The sequence below is a fragment of the Rhineura floridana genome, chromosome 6 (assembly GCF_030035675.1).
Source record: "Rhineura floridana isolate rRhiFlo1 chromosome 6, rRhiFlo1.hap2, whole genome shotgun sequence".
Taxonomy (NCBI): Eukaryota; Metazoa; Chordata; class Lepidosauria; order Squamata; family Rhineuridae; genus Rhineura; species Rhineura floridana.
The window spans coordinates 33378257-33397334 of record NC_084485.1 but is presented as its reverse complement, the minus strand read 5'-3'; positions in this window follow the sequence as shown (position 1 = coordinate 33397334).

The window sequence follows — 19078 nt, the reverse complement described above, 5'->3', positions numbered from 1 at the left end:
TGAGCGATGGTCCTTGGCCTACTGAGCAGTGATCACTCTGCCTATGTCTTTACCTCAGATGTTGTGAGTCATCCTTGCCCAGCCAGGAATGGGTTCTCCCAGGCCTAATCCATGAGGTATTAGAGAGGAAAGAGACAAAAGGAAAAGTTGTGATATGAGTATGTATATCGGTGATAGGATTCTTTCATATGCTCTCCCATTGAGTTAATAGGTAAAATTGTAGGACTGATGAGACACTACTATCGTTATTTGTAGATTGGTAAGATCTAGGTGGTTTGTACCCTTTGAGACGGTGGAACAGAAGGCAGGGAGCCCAGATCATAGGTGGAGGCAAAGCCAATGACAGGCAGTCACCTCATTCTGGTTTTGTCCCCATCATCTTCCCTACTGAGTTCTAAAATGGCAACAACTGAGGCCACATCCTCACCATATATTTAAAGCGCTAATACACAACTTTAACAGTCATGGGTTCTCTCCAAGAATCCTGGAAAATGTCATTTGTTAAAGGTGCTAGGAGTTAGGAGACTCCTGTTCTCCTCACAGCTACAATTTTCAGAGTGGTTTAACAATCACTTCCTCTTCCCGGGGAACTGGTGGAGGGAGCTGAACCTGGATCTCGCCACTCTTAGTCCAACACTCTAACCACTACACCACACTGGCACTTGTTCTCTATCTATTTATTTCATTCTCTGGGGACTCTGCTGATAGAAATGTATATCCTGCCTTTCCATGATAAATTTTATTGTTATGCAGATCTCTTTGTGTAAACTTTATAGGGTAGAGTTGTAGCCTTTTTAAAAAAGATAAATAATACTTCATGATATTGTAGGAGTCACTTAGGGTTACACCTGCTGTACCGCTGTAGGTAGCTTGCCATTTACCTGTATGTTTGACGAGATGTGGACTTACTCAAAAAAAGAAAGGGCTGACTCATACATTCATTCACATGTTTGATCTTAGTGCTTAACCAAAAGTGTGACATCTCCATTTTGTGTTTCAAATTAACAACAAGCAATATGCAAGAAGCATTTGATGATTAAATCTGTAGCTATTCATTTGCATGTGCATTCAAAAGGAGGTGGCTTTGTGCTACATGTATCTGAATCTGACCAAGGTTGCTTCCATGTAACTGTAGTTTTTACAGGGATGGTCCACATGCAGTTAGCTGCTCAGAGCAACCTTTCCCAACCGTTGGGTCGCCAGATGTTGCTGGACTACCATTCCTATCATTCCTGACCATTGGCCATGCTGGCTAGGGCTGATGGGAGTTGTAGTCCAACAACATCTGGCGATCCAAAGGTTGAGAAGGGCTTTTCTAGAGCACTCTTTCAGGAGGGAAAACTGGGCCAGTTCATCATCCAAATGTGAAGTATCAAATCTTTTGAAATTAATTTATAAAGACGAATCAGTAGATATTCACAGTTAAAACATATTGGATTTGCAATTTACAACATAGAATTTACCATACTGATGGGGCAATTGATGAAAATGCTAACAAGGGGGCTGTGGGTCATCATTGCAAAGCAGCTGTGAACTGCTTTTTATAGAGACATTGTTACAGACGTCTCAAAATCTATGATGTTAATTTTTGTGAGGTTCAAATTCGCTTTATTTGTCCAGATGGTAACAGGAGCTCCCATTTGTCAAGAACTCCACTGAAAAAGTAACTGAGGGTTGGGAGACTTGGGAGTGTACACAGATGGGATTTTTTAAGAAAAAGCAGGAGCAGCTATCTATATTCAGTACTTGAACAAAAAGGCATCAGAAGACTCATCAGGATGACAAGCCGCCAACTATCAAATCAAGCTCCAAACATGCTTTTTGTGACTCACTGCATGCAGCTTATTAGATAATGGTTACAGATGCCTCCTGTGCTTCCACTTCCTATACTGGCCTTTGCCAACTTGAAGCCCTCCAGATGTTTTGGTCTATAGCTCCCATCAGCCCCAACCAGAACGACCAATGGTCATTATGGACATTAGACATTGTGGGTGGGGATTAAAAATGTGGTTGCCATTTTCAGCTGCATTTATATAGAACATGTAATTCCTGCCTGACAACTGGACAACACTCAATTGAGAAACTCTTTGGAACAAACGATATGCATAATTTTAAATTCTGCCACTAGATGGCTCTTTGTGATTAAAGAATTGTGCCTCTTGCTAGCGAACTTTATGAGCTGGCTTGCTTTGTTCAACAAGATGCAGTGCACAGTTCAGGGCTGTGGAGTCGGTAAGTCAAACCTTCGACTCCGACTCCTCTATTTTTCTACTGTCCGACTCCAACTCCAACTCCTCTATTTTTCTACTGTCCGACTCTGACTCCTTCATAAATGGCAAATGTATATTAATTTTTCTACTGTCTGACTCCAACTCTGACTCCTTCATAAATGGTAAATGTATATTAATGTATTAATATTAATAATATTAATATTAAAATATTAATTTTACTTTGAAGTCAGAGTCAGTACATTTCTTCCAACTCCGACTCCACCCAAAATTGCTTCCGACTCCTACTCCACGACTCCGACTCCAACTCCACAGCCCTGGCACAGTCATCTTCTAGCATGTAGTGAGCTCAGCTTTGTGCCTCCCCAAATTTTGAGTAATTGGCCTTGCAGGGGTTCCTAAGCCTTTAATAACTGCAGATTGTCCCATTAGGCTGCCAAAGGCCCCTTTTCAGATTTCGGTGGGGGAGGCAGGCAAAAGATATGGGGCTGGACTGGGCTGGGCTGAACTGGGCTGGGCCATTGCTTTTGCATACATTCAAATACCAATTGTGAAAAAACCAGGATCTAATTTATTTTAGCTAGTTGTTATATTTATAACCTGCCTTTTCCAACAAAAGAGTTGAGAGTGGCTAATACAATAATGGACAGTAGTAGAAGCCTATTGCACTTTCAAATGTTCAGAGAGCTTCATGTGCATTATCTATAATCCTTCTAACAACCAGGTAAGTCACTATCACTCGCCTATTGCAGGTGGGGATGGACAGTGGCTTGCTTAAAGCTACCTAGTGAGTTAATGGTAGAGTCTAGATTCAAATCTGGATCTTTCTGATTCATAACTAAATTGTTTTTATATTGTATTAAATTTTAAAATTGTGTTTTAAATTGTTTTAAAATATGTGTTGTAAATTGTATATTTGTTTTAATGTTTTTGATTGCTGTAAACCGCCCAGAGAGCTTCGGCCATGGGGCGGTATACAAGTGCAATAAAAAAATAAAAAAATAAATAAGGCTCTTAGCCACTACAGAAAGTAGCTCCGCTGGCACAAAGCAGGCCAATGGAAGGGTCTCTTCCTTACTCCTTTCCATATCGAGTGGCTGAGTGGTAGTGGGGCCTAAGGGGAAAGGGGTTGGTGGCAGTGGGGCCAAGCAGTCCAACAGAAAGGGATCTGTTCTCCATCTCCTTTTAAAGAGCTTTTGTTGTAACATTGTCTTTTGAATATTTCCCCTCCTGTGGTTTCCAGCAACTCGTATTCAGAAGACACAAGCGGAGGCAGAGCATAGCCATCATAGCCAGTAGCCACTGATAGGCTTATTCTCAAGGAATTTGTCTAAACCTTTTTTAAAGCCACCCAAGTTGGCAGCCATCACTGCTTCTTGTGGGAGCAAATGCCATAATTTAACGAGTATGCTTTGTGAAGAAGTACTTTCTTTTTGCTGTCCTGAATCTTCCAACATGCAGCTTCATTGGCTGTCCTGGAGTTTTAGTGTTACAAGAGAGGGATGAGTGCTTTTCTCAGGTTACCGACTCAGGATTGGCACATGGCATCCTTGAGCAGTTGGCAGAGCCCACTCCTGATAACTGTAAGCCGCCCTGAATGCCCTGTTATAGGGTAGAAGGGGGGGATAGAAATATTTTAAATAAAATAAATAACTGCCCTGCCTCCCCCCTTTATTTTTTTCTGTTTGCCGGGGGCAGTACTTCATTCATGCCAGATGGCTGGGTCTGGGAGGTGTTGTTTTAATGCTTCATGATGCTCTGGGCTCAGGTTATGTCAGAAGAATTGTGGGAAATAAAAAATGGTGACTCATAGCTGTCTGGTGCTGCTGCTGTTTCCCACTCACTCACATAGGAGGATGTCCCTAGGTCGCTGATTCATAGGGTTGCCATAAGTCATAATCAACTTGAAGGTACATAACAACACACAGAAGACTGAATTTTTTCAAAAAAATAAATGAAGTGGTTTATGTAAAATAGTATAAAATATTTATAAGAAAATGACAAAATCTTTAGGTAAATCGATTAGATATTCAGTGTGTCTAACCAGTGAGTAGGCTGGAGCCTCTCTAACACCCTCTTCTCTCTTTCTCTTTCACTCCTCGCCCATCTCGTTGCTGGGGAGGAACAAATTGCTCCTGCCAGAAGGCTAGGGCTGTGGGTACACTAGTCACCTACAGCAAAGCATTTCCATTGGCCACACCTGGAGGGACAACAGGTTGATCTGCCAATCAGTTGCGAAATCTGTTTGAAGCTGAATTTCAAAAAACCAAACAAATGCACTTGAGCTGATTGGACCAGAGTTTTAGAGTAAAAAGGGGCAGGGCTTGACTAGTGTTGTGTGTTCCCGTTTGTAGAAAAGAGAGGTGAGGACACCTTGGAACTGGTAGAACAGTGAGTGTGTCTCTGTTCTAACTTTAGTGCTTGCACAGAACTTTTCTCCATCTTTCATCATTCTATTTGTTTCAGCTCCCCCCCTTTCCCCCCCAGGCTCTCTCCACCCCCATGAAATTAGGCTAAAGGCCTGCACTAAAGAAAGCCACACATGCTGACCTCCCAATCTCCACTAAATTTTGGTCACAATATGAACATTGTGTTGTTGTCTGAAAGGCTGCAGATGTGACATCTCTGTCTGCACAAAGTTCAGTAGCACAGAGGATCCAAATGGGTGGCCACGTGTCCTGCTTTATAGGGGACAATCTTTCATTTGAAGGAGTCCTTGTTTGAAGGGCTGTCCAGTCCAAGTGTGGTTTAAAGACAAAGAACCACCAGGAGGGAAACAGGAGGGGCCTTGAAGTTGCCTCTCAACAGTGAGCACCTGGACAGCAGACTAAGTAGGCACATATATCCTCTGGCCACAGTCTTCCTCAGGGAAGAACTGTAGTTCATTGGCAGAGTATCAGTTTTGTATGCAGAAGGTCCCAGATTCAATTTCCAGCCACTCCAGGTAGGACTGGGAAAGATCCCTGCCTGAAACCCTGGAGAGCTGTTGCTAGTCAGAGTAGACAATACTGAGCCAGATATACCAGTGGTCCGACTCAGTAATATATGGCAGATTCCTATGTACTGTTAGCAAGATATACTGTATTTCTGTTCTATAGTAATTTTCTAAATTTGCATCATGCAAATTTAATACAATTCCATGTTCGCTTTTTGGGTGATGCGTAAGTAGCCATCCTATAAACAAAACAATGCCTAGAATCTATAGAACCACTTCAGGTACGTTCAAGGCCGAGCAAGTTCATGGTCAAGAAAGTTGAGCTTTTTTAAAAGACTGACTTTCCTGGCACATCACAAGCTGTTTTTGTGATATATTTCAAAAATTGTTTGCTGTGCTGATGGATATGGGGAAGGGTTGCTGTGTGAGAAAAGCAAGCCCAAAGCTCCCTTGAGCTCATTGCATGGTTCTTTGGATCCCAGCCAGTAATTTCGTAACAGGGAGTAGTAAGCAAAAGTGGTTATTTAATAATAGGCAGAGGTAAGTAATAACTCTAGTTCAGTTTTCTTCCAGTTTCCGTTCCAAAAGTGGTTTTCAAATTGGGGCCTATAAGACCCTTTGGGGCAGGAAAGCCATAAACTATTACGCAAGGAAAGATAAATTCTCACCAGACATCTGTTTGCTTTAGTAAGAAAACCAAGCAAAATTCCTTGTGTCTGAGACCCAAATTGGTTGGTTAATGAAAGGCAAGCCCCAATGGGTTACACTATTTCAGAATAGTGTTGTATCCCTAGTGATGGACAAGAAGTGCAATGGCAGGTTACTCTTAACAAGATGGGAGCTGTTGAAGTAGACCTGTTGCCAAAGAAGTCCAGTGATGTTCAAAGGCAGTAGATTGTGTGAGTGGGGATGCCAAGCTGGTCACTTCCCATCACTAGTCATTAGAAGAACTACCATATAACTTTAGGAATTGATGCCTGAGTTTGCTTGTTTTCGTCTTCCCTTCTCATCCCTTTTTCCTTATGTGTGTAGACGATAAGCTTCCAAGCAGAAACTGCCTTGTTTTTTACTGATCTTATGTAAGCCACTTGGGAGACTTTTTTGTTGAACAGTGGAGTAAAATGTGTTTAAATAAATGACAGCATCAGTGGCCTCCAAGGTGAATGATGCTGGCATGGGAAGTAACTGAACTGATAGCCACACTGACATGATCCACTTCCTCCGAATGTTACCCAAGCAGTGTGGGAGCAGCCACACCATTAATCAGGCCTGACAACACTTTAATAGGCTGGGGAGCCCATAGAGCAATTGCAGACATGACTTGGGCCTAACATAAATACATGTGAATACAGGGGCGTCCCTACCGGGATGCGGACGCAAGCCCAGCCACCTCGTCCATGCCCCTGGGAGGGCACGCACCGGAGGTCCGCACCCCCCCGCACTCCTGCTAGTGACGCCACTGTGTGAATATTCACAAATATCTGAAATTAACCAATCTAGCTTTGCAACTATTGAATTAGAAAGTTTCAATTTAAAATTAGAGCTTGCATTTTTGAAGCAGCAATGTTAGACTTGACATTTTAATTAAAAAGCTTTAGCTCTATTGACACCTATAGATTGTTCTTATTGTGACTAAAGCCTTTACATGCTATCTATGAAATGCTGTCAGAAAAGAAAGAAATACCATTACATGGCAAGTATCAAATATATGCTATACCAGTGATTTGCAAAGTGTAAGGGACTCCTGTATCCTTTGAAAACTTACCAGGTTCATTAGTGAAACATTCAGTAATGGTGAAAGAGATTCCGTGAAATACAGCTTGCCTACCACTACTGACCTTCTCCTGCAATGAACGTCCTTGGGGAAATGTTGTGCTTGTTCTGGGGCAGGCAGACTTCAGGCTGTGGGATCTACTTAGTGTTTTTACTAGAACTCCATGATCCACCAGATAGAGCCAGGTGCAGCTTTGGGCTTAAGAAATGGGGTGCCTCAGGACACTTGCTCAGCCTAGGAATTTGTTGTCACTGTCAGAGCTGACACACAAAAATCCACTCCTGGTTTGCCCCCTAAGATTTCATGTCATAAGAATAATTTAGAAGAAAAAAGGAACCTTTTTGTTGTTGCTATTGTTAAACTACTGGGAGTCAAAATCCTTGCTGATCTACTGCAAATCAGTCAGCAATCTACCAGAAAATCCTGACATTTTGCCCCTGTCTCAGGCATACACATAATAGGAAATGGTGAGGACTAACTATGTGGTCCATTAACCAGGCTCACAGCCAGACTAAAAGTGCAGAGGGGCACCAACAAAGTAGGGAGGCAGAAAAAAACTGCAATAAATTTATTGTTTTTTTTAATGGGGTGGGATTTTTTTAGGAGGCAGGACCCCCCAGACCTGGCTACAAGTCTGCCATGAACTGAGGGTGCATCCTAAAACATGTCCCAGAAATCTGTACAATGAGCAAGGGGTTCCTTGGCAGACAAGTCAAATGTGGAAAATGTTCCCTAAAATCACTGTCATATATGTTGCATTTCAGCTTCTAATCTCTGTCAGTGTAGTCTGCCAGATATCACATATCAAATATGGATAAAAATATTTGGCAAACATTCAGTGTACAGGAAAGCAGTCAGAATATCTGGAAAATATTTGGCATGAAAATTCACAAAGGAGGATTTTAAGAAGTTTTTAAAAGCAAATCCATTTCAGCTCTAATGATGTGGTTAGCCTGATGTGGTTTCATGGAAGACTCTCCTCATGTAGTTCAGGTGGGCATAAAGCACAGGCATGCAAAAACCATCACCACCCTACTTTAGCGTGTTGAGTTGTGGATGACAAGGATCCTGAACCATAGGTTCTTGCATGCAGCAGAAGCTGGCTAAGCTTGCACTATTGTGCAACAGGCAACCTGTGTGCATCCATAGCGCGGGTGCTCAGAGTCACCCTGTTTACCTAAGGAAGGAGGACCATCAGACAGGTGATCAAAGCCAACTGCAGTGACTATACATTCCACACAGTCTATTTCTCTCTCTCTCTCTCTCTCTCTCTCTCTCTCTGTCTGTCTCTCTCTCTGTGTGTGTGTATGTGTAGCTGAGCAGGCAGCCCTGAATGTGGGGATCCAGCAAGTCTATACAGCACTGCTTTGTGAGTTAAGGACCCAAATGAAATACCTCACAGAAATTCTAAACCATTAAATTATTATTACATATGAAAATGATCTGGTTTGTATACTTTGTAAACCACTTAAGAAGCTTATGTTGCCATCAAGCAATATATAAGTTAATAAATAATAATAATGAAAGGAGCTTTAAAAGAATAACACTGAAAACTTGGGGAGGGCACTGGTCTGGATGCTGCTGGGGTAGCCTAGGTATGATGTGCTTTCCGACACAAAGAGTTCTAACTACTGTGCTTTTCTTTATTTCTGTTCCCTGCTTTACAAGGACAGTTGTGTTCCAGTTAGTCAGGTCTGAATAATTTCCGCCTTTTATATTTTCAAAGAACAAGCAGCCGTGGTTCTTTGTCTCTGTAGCCTCTGGTGCAATCTAAGTACTTTTTGCACCAAGCGCAACCTAGCCTGATTCAGTCTGTGCAACATCTCCATTCCATTCTAGACTATCACAAATTGCAAACAGTGGAGTTTATTCATCAGGTGCTTCCAAACAGGGTCTTAATTTGCAAGTGGCTGGTTGATATATTGTAAATGAGTCATTGGCAACAGGTATTTTTTTACGTATCAGAGGTTCCTTGGAAAGGGTAAATCTGTATTAATTTGGCGGAGGGGGATACAGGCTGGCATCTTGATGCCACCAGCGTCATGTGGATACTGCAAAAAAAAAAGAGAGAAAAAGAAGCCAGCAGGCATGAGAAGCACTGATCCTTCAGTAAACACCTGTCAATCCATCATGCCAAACAACATCCTCTTCCCCCTCTCTCCTTTTTTTTTTGCCTAACTTTTAGCCTGAAAAAGAGTTCCGGTGAACACAAAACTTGCTCGCATTGATGTTTAAGTTGATTATGATTAGAATAATGTGTGAATGGCCTGTTCAAATTCTCCACCCTATTTGTGGGCAGAGAAACTGAGGGGACCATTTCACCAAATTTCTCCAGGGGGACAAGAGATTCTCCAACAGTTTTTCAAGGATAGAGATCAGCAGTGGCATTAGCATAGCTTTTTTCCTCTTAAGGGTTTGTGTATATTTTGGGGGCACTGCAAGAGGCAGCAACAGCAATCCTGTTAGCAGCCTGGCTACCATTTCACATTCTCTACAGTGCCCCAGACTTAGCAGTATTCCGAGCACTGTATGTTGGAAACAGCAGACACCACCAAAAAATGTTGGAGAATATTCAGGGGAAATTTTGCAATGTGGCCTTTTTTTCTAGTGTGTGGTGGGGGTGGGGGAGAAAAGCTCAGAACAATTTCTTCTGAGAAATTTGGCTCTGCTTTAGTCCTAATAAAGGTATTGTGCTAGTTAGTTTTGGGTTTTGGATTCGTTTTGCCCAACACAGCTACCTTGCAATTTTTGTCTGAGGAAAAAAAGGAACTGAAATATGGATAGGCTTTAAACAGGCTAAACAATACATCCTCCGTTGTATTGTTTTTGGTGCCTGCTAAAACCTTTTTTTGTTTAGGCAAACAGTCTATCCATACATATAATTTTATCATGTATATTTTAATAGTGCTGATTTTACTTATATTTTGATAAATGTTATGTCTATTTGTTTTTAAAGTTTTATTTTAATTAATATTTTTAACTTTTATTGATAATTTTAATGTTTGTTATAGACCACTTAGAGGTTTTTCACAATCAAGCAGAATATACATTTTGTTATATAAAATAAAATATTGTTTATATTCCTCCTGCTGGGAGCAAGGGCGGGATATAAATCAAATAATAAATAAATAAACTGTTTAGGGTGCAATCCAACTCGTATTTACGCCGAGGTGAGGAGAGTTGGATTTGGCAGATATCTGGCTGAGCAGGCACGGTTCCAGCTCTGCCAGGCTCCGCCAGCAGAAACCCCTCACCCCAGGTCAACCGTGGCTCATCCAGGACTCTGCTGGCTGATCCACGGATCTGCTAAGGAAGCCCAGCCCAGTGGAAAGCTGGGAAAAGGGGCATTCTGGGGGCATGTTGGTGGAGGGGTGAGGGGGGGCTTACACAACACCCAACTTCCATTCTGTGTAGGTCCCGATCTGGGCCAAAGTTATGCCGAGAAAAAGGTCAGTCAAAGAAAATAATTATAATGGAAGGCAATGGGGATCGCTTATTCGCCAGTAGGGGTATTTGTGAGAGCCGGCTTTTTCTTTTCCGTACATGCATGCAGCTCCTGGCTGAGCTGACATTCCACCAGCTCAGCGGCTCCCAAACAGCAAGTGGATGCTGTGGACGTTCCTGCTGGCTCCTCCGCCACTGGCACCCCTTCTGCTGGCTTCCCCTGAGTTGGATTGCTCTGCCCGAGGTCTTTGGTGATTAAGCGGTATATAAATCCCGTTAAATGAATAAAAATAGGCAAATTCATGGAGAATCAGTCCCCAGGAAGCTGCCTTATAATGAGTCAGACCATTGGTGCATCTAACTCAGTATCATCTACCCAGACTGGCAATGGCTCTCCAGGGTGACAGGCAGGGGTCTCTCCCAGCCCTACCTGGAGGTGCCAGGGATTGAACCTGGGAACTTCTGCATGCAGAGCAGATGTTCTGCCACTGAGCTATGGCCCTGGCTCTTAGCCAGGAAGTCCATATGGATCTTCCAGATAGAGAGGCAATATTATTATTTATTATTTATTAATTAGATTTTTATACCGCCCCATAGCCGAAGCTCTCTGGGCGGTGCACAACATATAAACATCCAATACAATTAAAACATTATTAAACAACTAAAAATGAAATGAAATACCAAAAAACCAAAACATAATTAAACATATAAACAAATACAAAACTTCGTACTAAAATATAAACTGTTAAAAAAGTATTAAACTGGTTAATACATTAAGATGTTAAAATGTTGTATATTAAAGGTACAATATTAAACTGTTAGAATGTTAAGATGTTACAATGTTAAAACTTCCTCAGAGTTTGGACCCCATTTTTGAGGATGATGAAGGAGGAAGCAATGACGGTGATGACTCTTGTCGACCTCTCAACCTCAAGAAAATAATCTCTGTCGTCATCCGGCCTCGCGAGGGGCTGCCCTCTGACTACCCCTTCTGCATCACTCCCAAGCAAGTTGTAAGTCGCTGCTTCTCTTCCTGGTTTAATGGAAGGGAAGGAAAGCCTTGGATCCTCAGGAGGGTGAGCGCGACGTCTTTTCCGCCAGCGTCGAGCCGGGTAGGAATAGAGCTGGCCAGATGCCAAGCCTGGCCCCCTGAATGGGGAGCAGTGCTAGTGGGCAACAGTGGGGGAGGCGGGCTGCCAGTGTGGTGTAGTGGTTAGAGTGCTGGACCCACATTTAAATCTCCACCCAGCAGTGTAGCTCACTGGATAAGTTTGATCCAATAACTAGCTCTCAACCTAACCTACTTCCCAGGGTTGTTGTGAAGATAAAATGTGTGTGCCAAGAGGACTATGTACACCACCTTGAGTTCCTTAGCGGGGAAAAGTGGGACATAATTCCCATCCTGCTTGTGCACTTTCTGGAGGCCTCTAGTTAGTGGGAAACAAGTTGCTAGACTAGATGGACCATTGGTTTGATCCAGCAGGGCTCATGTCCTTTATATGTTTTTGTGCCAAATTAGATCCCTGCCTAATCTAATTAAAGATATAACTTCTCTTTATTACCAATTTACACAGCTATGGGCTGTTTTTGTTCTTCCTGCTGCAGCAGAGACCTCACTGCAGTTGAGGTGGGAGTTTGGGGGGGGGCTGCATAAGCATTTTGCGATACAGATAAATCTTCTTTAGTAGACTTTTTTATTTCCTTTCTTCTACAATATTTTCTTTAGTTTCCCAGCCAAATATTTCCTAAGGAAGGATTTTGGACTTCCTTTGCACTGCAGTTCAACATCTGTCCATATCAGGGGGCTGCAGTAATGGGGGTTTGATGTCAAGTCCAAATCCTCACCAGGGAACAATATATGAAGCACTAGCCATTCATCCACCCACAACTTCAAACAGACATTCCTCCCCACCCCCTTTTCTCCCACTGCCTCCAACTATGCTATTTTGCACATTATGGAGACAGGATATAACATACATCGGCCCACGAAGGCTTAGTCCTTGAGTAGCTCTGTTACGAGCATTACAATGACGTGTGTAATTCCAGGCATGAGATGGGTCTTCCTGCATGTTCTACAACTGCTGAAACAATCTTGGTGCCCATCCGGATGTGGGGGTGCAAGAGATCCCCAGATCTCATTGTTAAGAACTTAGGCAGGCCACCTCTACCAAGTACAATTATGCATCTCAGGAGGAGAAGTTGGTTTAAATATGGCCTTTTCCTTTTTAAAATGAGTGGAAGCTTGTAAAATTAAATCCTGAATTAAATCCATATTTGAGCATCCCTCCACATGCAATCAACAATTGTTTGTGGGAGACAGCAGGGCTGCTGCATCCCTACAAGCTCTGTTTCCATCAGTACATTAGGGGGACATGTCTGTAGAGGGGAGTCTGCTCCCTATGAGTGATGTGGGACTCTAATGTGGAACACTCTTATTTGTGAGGTGCCTAGAACAGGCTTCCCTCTGCAGGCTTGCCTCTCAATGCATAGACAGTCAGGACATGGAAAGTGTAAGTGAAGTCAGTGGGACAAAGTTGCTTTCCCCCTTATGGGTGGTATTCAATGCTAGTCCTACTCAGAGTAGACCCCATTGAAAAAACTTCCCAACTGTTAGAGCGGTACGACAATGAACCAATTACCTAGGGAGGTGGTGGGCTCTCCAACACTGGAGGCATTCAAGAGGCAGCTGGACAGGCACCTGTCAGGTATGCTTTAATTTGGATTCTTGAATTGAGAAGGGGGTTGGACTCGATGGCCTTTATAGGCCCCTTCCAACTCTATGATTCTATGATTATTTAAGGCAGTTATACCGCACCCTTTAGGTGAAAAGGCTCTTAGAGCAGCTTACAAAAATCAGTATTAAGACAATCCCTCCCAATCTAGGGTCACAATAAAAAAAGACACGACATGAGGAAAAAGGAATGGGGGGGGGAAGAGGAGAAAACAAGCTCAAGCACAAGTTCTTCAAGTTACAGTTTTTATAATGCAGTTCTCCCTATGCAGATTCTGACTGTCTAGAAGAACAGCAACTCCTTGTCAATGTCAGTGGTGGCCAGGAGTGTAGTCATTGTAGGGATGGATGAGAATTTCAATTCAGTTCTCATTTCAAGCAGAATTTATCAAATTCGTACTTTCTGAAACAATATGAGAACCGAAACACAGCCATCCTTCCAAATTTGCATTTATTAGAATTTTGGGATACAGTTTGTCAACTAAACAATATTTACAAAAATGCATGTATTAAGAGAAAGTCTGCATAAAAATGAATATATGAGTGAAAATAACAGGCAAAAGGCATGATGTGATGAGAAATGGCTTGCAAGAATGTGTGCCTTTGTCAAAGCTGCCTACAAAAATGTGTTTATTTGGAGAAATTCGCACTAAAATGGTGGAGAATTTTCATGAGGATTTTTTTTTAAAAAAAATTACAGATTGTTGCAGAAATGTAGGGAACTGAATTTAACATTGGAAACATGAGAAACTGAGAGAACCAAAACTGACAGATCTTTCCATCCCTATTCATCGGGGGTCTTGGGGGGGACCCCTTACTTTTTAGGAGCAGGATCCCAGCTGGGTCCCCATGTCTCCAGTGTTTTACAAGCCAATCAGCATGAAAGGGGAGTGTATTAGCCACTGAGAAGAATCTTCTAACTTACGCCATTGACCTTTCCTGCTGATTGGAGCCAATTGGAGTAAAAAGAGATGAGTCAGCCACTGAGAAGACTGTGGTCAGGAGCTAACACACTCCCCTTTCATGCTGATTGGCTCATCTGCTGTTGTGGGAGAAGGTGCATGTGAGAAGGACTGAAGAGGATGGAGATGATGACAGAGAGCAAGCTGTGAGGGGGCGCGGCAGGATTGTCATGAAGGGATCCTAAACTTCTTTTTAAAATGATTCATTTTTATTGTTTTCTTTTTTAAACAAACAAACAAAAAACAAAGCTGACATAACAAGCTGCTATGTACTATATAATTTGCACATTTTGAAGAACATAACAAGAGAATGACACTAGAGGTAAGGAAAGTTATCCAAAAACTAGCAAGAACAGCTCTCAGCAATTATAACCATAACTTTTTTGGTAGGAGATCATACTAAAAGGATTTGTGAATTTCCGCCAGTTTCACTCCAGGCTGATCAGCTACATAATTTGTGAGTGGGTGGCATGTATCAATAAAAGTATATTTAGTCTGTGCTCCTCTGTTGATTTTGTTTGTTTGTTTCATTAAGCTAGTGCTAATTCCCGTATCTTAGACCACCAGCCCTGTACAGTGAAGGGAGAAGTAAGATGTCAGTGCTTCGCGATCTCAGGAACCACAGCATCCAAAATAAACACTCTCTGCTGTTTGTTGCTTACAGTGGTCATGGTATCCAGATATAAGTAGAGCAATGCCAAAACAGGATTCATTGGAATTAGTTGTTGCACCACTGCTGAGATTTCTTGAAACACATTTGCCAAAAATATTAAATTATGGGGCAATCCCATCACATATTAAAGTAACTGCCACACATATTGCAGCCCCTCCAACATATGTCTGATAAGCCATGATATATTTGTTTTAGTTTGACAGGGATACAATACCACCTATATATGACTTTCAGCATGGTTTCTCTAACACCAGATGAAATAGTTTTCAGGGGAGGCTCAGAGGGACCCTGCACTTCTGAATTTGTCACTATTAGTGGTGGCTCTGGCAGTCTCACCCTATGTAGAAAAGTATTATTTCTGCCCAAAACAGATCCAGGAGCAGAGCTGGTGACAATGTGTAGGTCAAGAAGATGGGAATTCCGGCCCTGCAATTCTTCCCTTGGAATTCCCTTGGCAATTCTTCCCTGATTTTCCCCTAAAACACTTTGTAAGAATGTTTTAAAATCCTGTTTTTAAATACATTTTAAAATCTGCATTTAAAATCCTGTTAAACGCCATGCTTTCCTCTATCTGGAGATGCTGCGTATTGAACTTGGGACCTTCTGCATGCAATGCAGATGCTCTACTACTGAGCTACAGACCTTTCCCAAAAATAAAATCAAGGTGAATGGAATGGGGCACCACAAAAATTGGGGTTAGGGGCCAGATGTGCTCTGCTAACCAACTTTAGATTAAAGGATTGATTTCCCTCACTATAATTTCTAGAGCTTTAGCTATGCTGGTCTGTTACAGCAAAAACATAGAGACTTGTGGCAGTTAAACTATTAACAAATTTATACTGCATAAATCAAGAGTAGGGACTATATTTCCTGGTGGGAATCTTTCTGGAGACTGCATGCCAATGGTGGGTGGGCCTGTGGCAAAAGTGGGTGGAGCAATGAACATGACTTAACTTAGTCAGAAGGCTACATACAAGGCGCACACATCAGAGGTTTCTATACACACACATACCTCTTCATCCATCCAGCAAGCAAGAGGCATTAACTATAAGTTGCGTTGGATGTCTTGTGAAACCATATCTTTGTACCCAAACTTTGCCTAACCAAGAAGTTCCCAAATTGTGGTCTGTGGACCATCAGCGCTCCAAAGCTTCATTCAGGTGGTCCACGGCATGTTCACATTAAATATTTATATTTATTTTTAATTGTATTTTAATTGCTTCTCTTATTTCTTACATTTTATTGTATTACAATTTGAATTCTATGGAATGCAAATTATAATGCAATAAAATACTATATAAGAAATAAAAGCAGCAATCATACAGCTCCTAGCACAGCGCATTGCAATTGCTACAAGTACAAAAATCATTAAGTGGTGGTCTGTCAAGACCTTCAGCAATTTTTAAGGGGTCCGTAGGGAAAGAAGTTTGGGAACTGCTAGCCTAACCCATAAGATTGGACCCTGTTATTTCTTAATTCGTGTTTTTACCTGTTCCTATTTTTTCTAATGCTGTTCTACTGCTTCTATGATACTGTTTTATTGCTTTTATGCTATTGCTTTATACTGCTTAGAGGTTTTTTAAAAATATTAAGCAGTTTGGAAATACTTTTAAATAAGCAGTTCAAGGACACATTCTATCTAGACAGCATTCAAGAAGGGAAAAGAGCAGGGCTGATGAGGGTGTGTGGCTTGGGTTAGGTATGACTTGGGGAGAATCTGGAGGGCCGGATGAAGAGATCTAGAGGGCCACGTTTTAACCCTGGGCCTGAAGTTCTCCATCCCTGGCATAATCCACAATGACTTAATGCTGTTGATCTTAATGATCTCTAAGGTGCCACAGGACTATACTTTCTTCCTTATCTTGTTTAGGCAACCTGCCAAATTCACAGTGCGGGGCTAAAAGGGATTTTAAGAGGGGGGTTCAAGCTCTCTCCAAGGTGAGAGTCATTACCAAGAGTGGTTGCATACTCTTATCATCCCAAATTCCTAAGAAACAAACAAAAAGGCCAGTCTTTTAATTTTTAAAGTATTATCATTTATTTTTGTGTTGACTGTTATATAGCCTGTATACCTCATGTGTAAATCTATTTGCTTGACACACATTATTTATTTATTTCAGGAAGGTGTTCAGTTTTAAGTATGAAACATTTCTTAATTTAACTATTTTTACTCTGCTTATACATATCTAGTATTAAGAATTCATGGTGACATGTTTGTAGAAGTTTCTGGCGGTTCTGAGGAAATCACAGGTTTTTCTACTCTTTTTCTTTGAAGTGTCACCTGACAATATTGGCAACTTACCTGGCTGGCTTTGGCTCTGTGATGACATATGTCACTGAGAACAAAGAACATCCACTGGGAGTGAGGGCAATGCTTCCGGCAAAACAGGGACGATGCATTGAATTTGATTACTGATATAATGCTGCATAGCCAATCAGATCTGCTTAGAATCAGGATGGTATCAATGACAGGAAACTAAGCCAAATCAGAGAGAGATCAAAAGAGGATAATATGCATAATGTCAACGTTTTTGCAGACATTGCTGAAAAAACATTGAAACAGAGGGAGGTTTTGGCTCAGTCTTACATTTTGGTAATGGAACTTTTTAATTACAGTATTTTAATCTGCCTGTTTAACAACTAAATGGCAGATGATTAATCAGTTCTACATTCTTTAATCAGTTGACCTTGGAGTTTGACAGGTATGTATCTGGAGGGACAGGCCAATTATACTGTGCAGATGGAACAAATGCCTGTCACGTGCAGCAGTACATGAAAGGACAAATGCTGAAAGACAATTCTATTATAGTCTGTGCAAACAAAACTTGAAACAAAATAGTTGTTGAAGTATTTATGTACCTCTTTTAATCAGAAAATAACTCAAAGTGGATTACAAAGGAAATCGAACAACATTAAATAATGGGAAATTCATTTCCTTGCTGATGCATAGTGTTCAAACACTATGTATCCTGCAAAAAATCCTTGGTGCCATTAGGAGGAGCTCTAGCACTCATTGAAAGCTAAGTCTAAAAATAAATAAAACCATATCCTTCTATTTCTGGGCTTTCTCACATGTTAAATTGGTAATAGAGATCATTGGGCTTTTCAGTAGGCGTTTACACATTACATTAATGGATGTTTACTGTTGTGCTTAAGGAGCTGTTAAACCGAAGCCTTTGCTTTGTTACCTACTGGCAGCAAGGGAAAGTAGTTGCTGCTGAATGCTTAATTCTTAGGGGTAGATACAGCAGCAGCATCAAGTGATCAGCTATTCATGAACTGTAGCACTTCAGTATTCAGGTTTGAGCGCGCGCTCGCGCGCGCACACACACACATACACAAATTAGGCATGTAGAAAACTAGCACATCAGGAAAGGGGCTAGAATTCCATGAGATGTTTATTTATGCCTATAAACACATATTCTTTTTTTTTCATAAGTACATATTCCAACGTGTGACATGCCTCCCCTTCCCTAAAAAGTCTAAAGTAGTATAGTCCTGGGAGACCTGTACCACTTGATTGTTAATTGTAGAAACTGATCCTTTGAGCAGGGGTGAGGTTCTTATGGCTCTCTGTTTATTTGCTATATTTATTATTATTTATTAATTAAACTTATATACCGCCCGACTAGCAATAGCTCTCTGGGCGGTGAACATAAAAAAAAAAAATACTCTTAATTCCCATCAGCCCCAGCCACATGGCCAATGGTCAGGTCAGGGATGATGGGAGTTGTACTCCAACAACATCTGGAGGGCCACAGCCCCCCCCATTAATACCTTAGAGGTTGTCCTAGTGTACACTCCTCAATACTTTAGGAAGACTCACAAGGATTCCCAGCTTGTTTTTTTAAAAAATCTATGCTTGTGACAATGAGCCAGACAACCAGATTCAAGGCAGCCAGATATTATTCACATGACAGGACCCAAGGGGGTACACTTTAATGGGAATTTGTATTCCAGAGGGGTCTGGCCTTTGATGCAAAGCTATTCCATCATACCTGAGGCTGTTTATGCACTTTTTTCTCTTTATCCACAGAGATAAAAAAACAGCAGAGAGAGGCATTTCATCAGTATATGTGACTTCTGGCTTCTTATGGGAGAAGCCAATTTAAATGCCCCTTTAAGGCATTTGAGATCTGCCCACAGAAAACACTGGAGAAATTAGAGATTGGGCACCATTGTGCCCTGGCATTTGGCACCCTGAAACAAAAAAGATCAGCAACAAACAGAAGAGTTCCTACTCTGTTAAACTCAGGTCTTTTTCTTTTAAAAATGAGTTTTAAAATGTTTAGGGTGGTACTCATTGCTAGTCCTATTCAGGACCCAATGAA